Here is a 6,243-nt window from a genome sequence, read left to right on the forward strand (position 1 = left end):
ATGTCATTGGCATCGGTGAGCCACTGTCAATATGTGACATATTGGAATCGCGTTTGAATTTGCGCTTGTTTTTTCCTTTCACTTTGCAATCACGCGAACTGTGTATAGAGAGCGACAGCACTGATTTGTGAGTGATGATAATTTGCGCACCAATTCCTCTGACATCGTCTTATCAATCGTTAGCTTACTATGCAAACATGACAAGTGAAATCTCCCGCAGCATGCTTAAACATGTGAGAGGTTGATCGCGCAGAGAATCGCTGAGCGTTATGTGAGTGCGTGTGTAAAAGCAGCAGGATATATATTTTAGTTCTGCTGAGCCAAATAAGACAGGTCAGGGTGAAGAAGTGACAGCCAAAGAAAAGCTTACCACAAAACGGAAAAGTTATGACAAATCAGACTATAAGGCAAAAAGAAAGTCTAGCTTTATGGTTTCATGGACAAAAGAATTTCTGTGGCTGCAATATGACGATTCGATCCACTATTCGATTCGATTCTATTCGATTCAAATTGGGGAAATTTTGACTCAGACAGTCAGAAATATTATAATTATGATCACGCATCAGTACATTTCCATATTTTTTTGTCTATAAAAAGAAAGCTGACACTTGGAGACTTTATCCAAGGTGTAAACATCACAGCCAGCCTGTTTGGCGCCCTGGGCGAACACTCCACACTCCCTCTGGCGCCCCCCCCCCCCCCCCCCCCCCCACACACACAAAACATATTAAGGATTGTACATTAACATAAAACTGTTGTACACACACATATGAAGAGAGAGAGAGTATGCATAGTATGCAAAAGGCTACCTAACAGCCATCATAGTTCGTCATACAATGAGAAGAGGACAAATCAACAACTGACAATGACTAATTAATATTAAAATCTGTAACATGGTGTATTGTTTGGAGTTTAGTCTGTTACTGTTGCTATTTTTACCATTTCTTCTTGGAGCAACTGTAACCCACATAATTTCCTTAGGGATTAAAAAAGTATTCTGATTCTGATTGTTTCAGGATGACCTGCCATGATCCAATGACACATCTGCTTACCTGTATCTTTTGCTCGTTTCTCCTCCTCTTCTTTTCTCTTTTTTCTAAACTGAGCACCTGATGGCTTTGAACTTTTCTTGTCCATCTTCCATTGGTTTTAATTTTGCACTCCAGTATGAACACCCATCCCTCAACTCGAGGATCACCACAACATAACCTAATAGACCAACACCTTAGTTCACAGATAGGGTGCATTTCTGAGATTTCTCACAACCCAGGATTGATATCATGAATACATAATGGGCTTGGATTTAAAACATTATAAATGAAATGTGCTCTATTTGGAAGCAGCAGGGCCCACCTTTCGAAGGTTTGTGTGTGAGACTTTAAATCATCAAACTGTAAATTTTAAATTGTTATTGATCCCTTTACCCCTGGTCCTAAAGTGTATATTTATTTTCTTACTCTTCTTATATATATTGTTTGTTTACTTGTACTGCTGTAACTGGAGCCTCGTCGTCTCGTCTCTCTATATACTGGACTGTATGTAGCGGAGATGACAATAAAGTTTACTTTGACTTCAGCAGCGAGCAGGCGCACCGAGGGCTCTCGCACTCACTTTTCGTGTATAGAATTTCGAAAAAACATCGGTGCAAATTATACGTCTGTATTATAATGTCTGGTGTTGTCGTGTTTGTTGGTCTGTTTTTATTTTGTTTTACTTTGCGAGTTGGTTATTAGACGCTGCTCCAGCCGGTCAGAAAATCCCCCACCGCCCCGCCCTCTCCTCCCTGTGTCACAAGCAGCAGGCGCACCTCGCAAACGAAGGGCGCCCTTAATCCCAGCAAACGGGCGATAGAAAACCGATCGGTGCTTATGCCATTCCCAATGTGCGCTGGCTGACGTCGGGGCAGCATGAGTACGAGCATTTTTTTTGCCGATGCCGGTGATGCCGAACTGAGGATAAAACACAGAAAAACATGAAGGAGATTTCCCTTGCCTGTGATTAGCAGATGACCCTAAAAATATTCTGCAGTAGATCAAAAACGAAAGAAAACCATTAATCAGCATATGAACATTACCTGATGCTGCTGAAGCAGAGCAAAGTTACAGAGGTTTTAGACACAGCAAAGAGTTTTGCAATTTTGCATAATTTTAAAAAGTTTTAATTTGTTCAGTAGCCTACTGAACAGCAGAAATGAGGCTTTCTTGTCGGAAGTAAGTAAAAGGGGAAAAAACAGCGGCCGACAGCTCTGTAAACAACTTGCGTGTAATAAGCAAGCGAATAATGCAGAAAACAGAGATTTTTAGATGTGAAACTGTTCTTGAAGTACAGGGAGAGAGAGAGAGAGCTCTGCGTGAAGTGTGATTTTATCATGGTGGAATCAAAACAGGAAAAGAATTCATGACGATGTTTATGTGAAGCGAAATGTGAAGCATAGTTTGGATGTTCTTTTGCTGCTGGTTCAGTCAATATTGTTTGGAGAGAGATAAAACCTGCAGCTTCAGAAACTAGCGCAAAAAGGACGTAAACACAAAGCGCGGACCCGCCGAAACATCAAAATCAGCGAGCTGTCGGCTTTCAGCCCCGACCGTGTCCGTGCCGTCGGATGAGAAAGGCGACATTTCACTGACTCTGATCCGTCGGTGGTCCTCACTTTGTGTCTTTGTACAGAATCCGTGTACCTGCTCTCATTTACTGTTTTAGCTGTTTGGTGGTTGTTGAAATTTTGTGACGTTTAACCTGAGGGCAAAATAAATTTATATTTAAAAATCGACTCAGGATTTCAATGAATCGATATCACGTTATCCAAGCTAGAATTTTAATCGATAAATCGATAATCAAAACCCACCCCTAGTTCTAGTCTCTGTGAGACTGAAACCTGTGTGTTTATTGTGCAGCGTGAGGTCATCTGTGCCTGACAGTTTGTGGAAATGAGGACTAAACGATGCCGTGCTCTGATTGGTTCAATCTGTCCTTCTGAGCGGCTTGCTCCTGCAGCTGGTACCTGCTGAGAGGCTCAACCTGAGCATGTGCATTGTGGGTGTATCTGATTGGAGGAATTTGATTTTCTGTTGCTATCCATTTATTATTTTTTCTACTTCAGTAAAATCTTTTTTCTTTTCTTGTCCTTTTTTAAAATTTATTTTAGTTTTTGGTCACAGCAAACAATCAGGAGCAAAACTCAAACTTTATTTTCAAACTCGCTTTGAATGATCGTGCTTTTATTTTGGAGGCGTGACCATAGTTTCCGGTTCGTGCTGACCCGGTTCAGCTTGACAGAGTGGATTTAAAGCTGCGGATCCAGCTGTGGGTCCAGCTGTGGATGACGGAGGGACCTGTGCACTCTGCAGGCTCTGCCTGACTTCACGCACCCACACGAGCACACACACACCTCCTGCTCCTCCGGCTGCCACCATGCGGGAACCCCGCAGCTGGACCCGGAGGTTCGTGCCTGCGGTCCGCGGCAGACCGGTCACCTACACTGGGGAGAAGAAGGCGCAGCTGGCGGCCAGCGCCAACCGGAAGTGGGTTAGGCTGGCCACAGTGGCGGCGTACGTGCTGAGCGTGTCCGTGGCCGCCGTGGTGCTCGCGGTGTACTACAGCCTCATCTGGAGACCCGGGCAGAGCCGGGACCGGAACGGGAGCCCCGGGGCCGAGCACAGCCGGGGAAAGCACTCCGAGTGTGACGTCGATACGGACGGTGACGCCACTGATAACAGATCGATAGCTGAACGTTTACTTGCTGACGGTCACGTACCCGTCACCGCTCTGAGCGCAGAGGTGTCTCCGGTCCTCGCCCCCGGACCCACCGGACCTCCCGGGGCCGGGCAGGGCTCCATCTCTCCGGCCGCCGTCACCGCGGAGGATCCGTCCAACCTGCCGACCCACCGCGCCGCCCGACACCGGGAGCCAGCGCCCTCCGCCAGCTGGCCGGAGGCGGACTCCGCCGGGTCCGGGTCCGAGGACTTTACTGGATACCAGTGAAGGCTTTCACAATAAAAGCTCCTGTGGACGCTGAGAGAAGTCTTCCATCGGTCCAGTTATTGATCCGAGCGCGATGATTTATGACTTATTTTTATTGATTATTGTTCAGTTTGTGTTTCTCTGAGCTGCTCATTAAAGGAGCATTTCTACAATAAACGAGTTTCTGTACACCTCAGGTGCTCCTTTTCTGTCACATGATCACACCTGAGACAGGTACTCCTGAGAAGCTGATTAAGCTCATGCTGCTTATTTGCTGTTCTTGTGAGTGGGGTCAAAGTTCAGACTACAGAGGGTTCAAGCTGAAGCTGTGTTGGATAAATGTGTTATTATAAATGAGAACGATGAGGTACGCTGAGCAAATATCAAACATTTAAAAAATTCAATGACAAGCTCGTCTCACACAGGTGAGCTCAGGTTTCTACTCCACACGAAGACTCGTCACCAGAGAGTTGAGAACATTTAATCCACGCTGTAAACCCAGGTTAAACCTTTAATCCCTCTGAGTTTTTAGTTGTTCCCTTATCCTCCCTGTTCCCTTCCCTGAATAATCCATCTGGGGTTCCAGAGCTGAGAGCAGCAGCTGATGTATTTAACAAACACGAGAATCTTTTCTTACATTAAAAGGAAAAAAAATCCTGTATCGTTTATGAATAATGAAAACTACAAAATTAAAATGAGTTCCAGAAAAGTTGGGATGCTTTTAAAATGTAAACAAAAACAGAATCTGATATTTTATTTTTACCTACTAATAAAAACATCAAATATTTAAAGTGAGTAAATGAAAAACATGAGCTCACACTGTCACACACAGACACGCATACACACACACACACACACACGGACTGTCACACACACTATCACACATACACATGCACACATACACACTCTCACACACACACTATCATACACAGACACACTGTGAATGAAATGTGTATATTTGTACAAATCGTTGTATTTTGTTGTTTTTTTTACATTCATGAAAGTGAAACTTTTTTGGTTTTGGATTTTTTATATATCATCCCTGATGGGTCTAAAAACCAGCTTCATAAATGATTGTCTGTTTGTTTGTGAAATCTGATCATTTGCCCCAATAAAACCAAGAAACCTCTGTGTGGCAGCCATCTTTGTTTGGGTCAAGAGAGCAAACAGAATCTGAAGGTTTGTGATTGTCGTTACGAAGCCGAGGATTCAAAGCAGAGAGATCCCGTCAGATTCCCGAGCTCCTGGAATTTGATGTGGAGACAGACTTGCTGTTTGACAGGAAGTAGGAGAGGCCGCACACTTCCATGCCTCAGTTAATGACCTGAAAATCCTGTTTACTGCTTCCTGTTTGCAGGACTGAGATAAATAAATCTGCATTTATCAGAATACCACCGTGTGACTTCAGTTTCCACAGCCGTCAGAGCTCAGCATGGATGGCTAATCACAGATTGATTAATGTAATTGATTAGAAATAATTTAAAACCTGTTGACAGGAAATAAACAGAGACAGCATTTGTAACTAATGAAGGGTTTGTCTTTCAGCACTGTTTTCCTCTAATTTAGCCCTTCAGTCTCTGAGCTGAGGAGACCAGCTACTGCACGTTGAAGCCAGATGCTGGAAAGAATTAAAAAATATTTAACAAAATTATTAGAAAGGAAAAACTTAAAGAGACATTGAAAAACACACACGTGCTCCTCAAACACTCGATGTGAGATGATGTGCTTCCAATAATTTTATTAAATAGTTTTTAGTTCTTACTACAGAGGGGTGGCCTCACTTATTCGATTCAGTCAGAAATATTATTATTATCATCATTTATCAGTACATATCCATAATTTTGTATCTGTGTATACAAACATAGCTGATACTTGTGAGACATAATCAGAGGTGGAAGCATCACAGCAGATGCCTTTGTGTCAAAGTAACTGAGGCTTAGTGTGTTTGCCACTAAACGCTTTCCCTGTATCTTAAAGAGAAACTCAACAGAGTGTCACCTGGAAGAAAGTTGTCAATATATGCAGCAGGTTCAGCTTTTTCAAGGTTACTCAGTAGTCTGGCGTTATTATGAACGACGCAAGTCCGGTTCTGTAAGGTCAAGCAATGCATGATTGATCCAAAATGTTTGGGAGTGGGGGAATCAACCACTGATCTCAGCACAGCTATAGTCAGAGGCAGAATACCAGGGCGGTGGCTGCGATAAAGCCAGTTAGGCTGGATGTAGACTGGTGTACTGGTATACAATATATACAGAATAACAATACTGTCCTTAACGTTTATAC

At 43.4% G+C, this 6,243-nt stretch overlaps 1 long non-coding RNA gene across 1 annotated transcript; it reads left to right on the plus strand.

Moving 5' to 3' along the window:
* The first annotated feature begins 387 nt into the window (after positions 1–387).
* Positions 388–5,895, plus strand: LOC120725489. The gene is made up of 2 exons (XR_005694122.1): positions 388–628; positions 5,852–5,895. It is a non-coding gene; the product is annotated as an uncharacterized LOC120725489 (long non-coding RNA).
* Positions 5,896–6,243: the final 348 nt, after the last annotated feature.

Source organism: Simochromis diagramma, unplaced genomic scaffold (genome assembly GCF_900408965.1).
Source record: "Simochromis diagramma unplaced genomic scaffold, fSimDia1.1 OVJJ01000802.1, whole genome shotgun sequence".
Taxonomy (NCBI): domain Eukaryota; kingdom Metazoa; phylum Chordata; class Actinopteri; order Cichliformes; family Cichlidae; genus Simochromis; species Simochromis diagramma.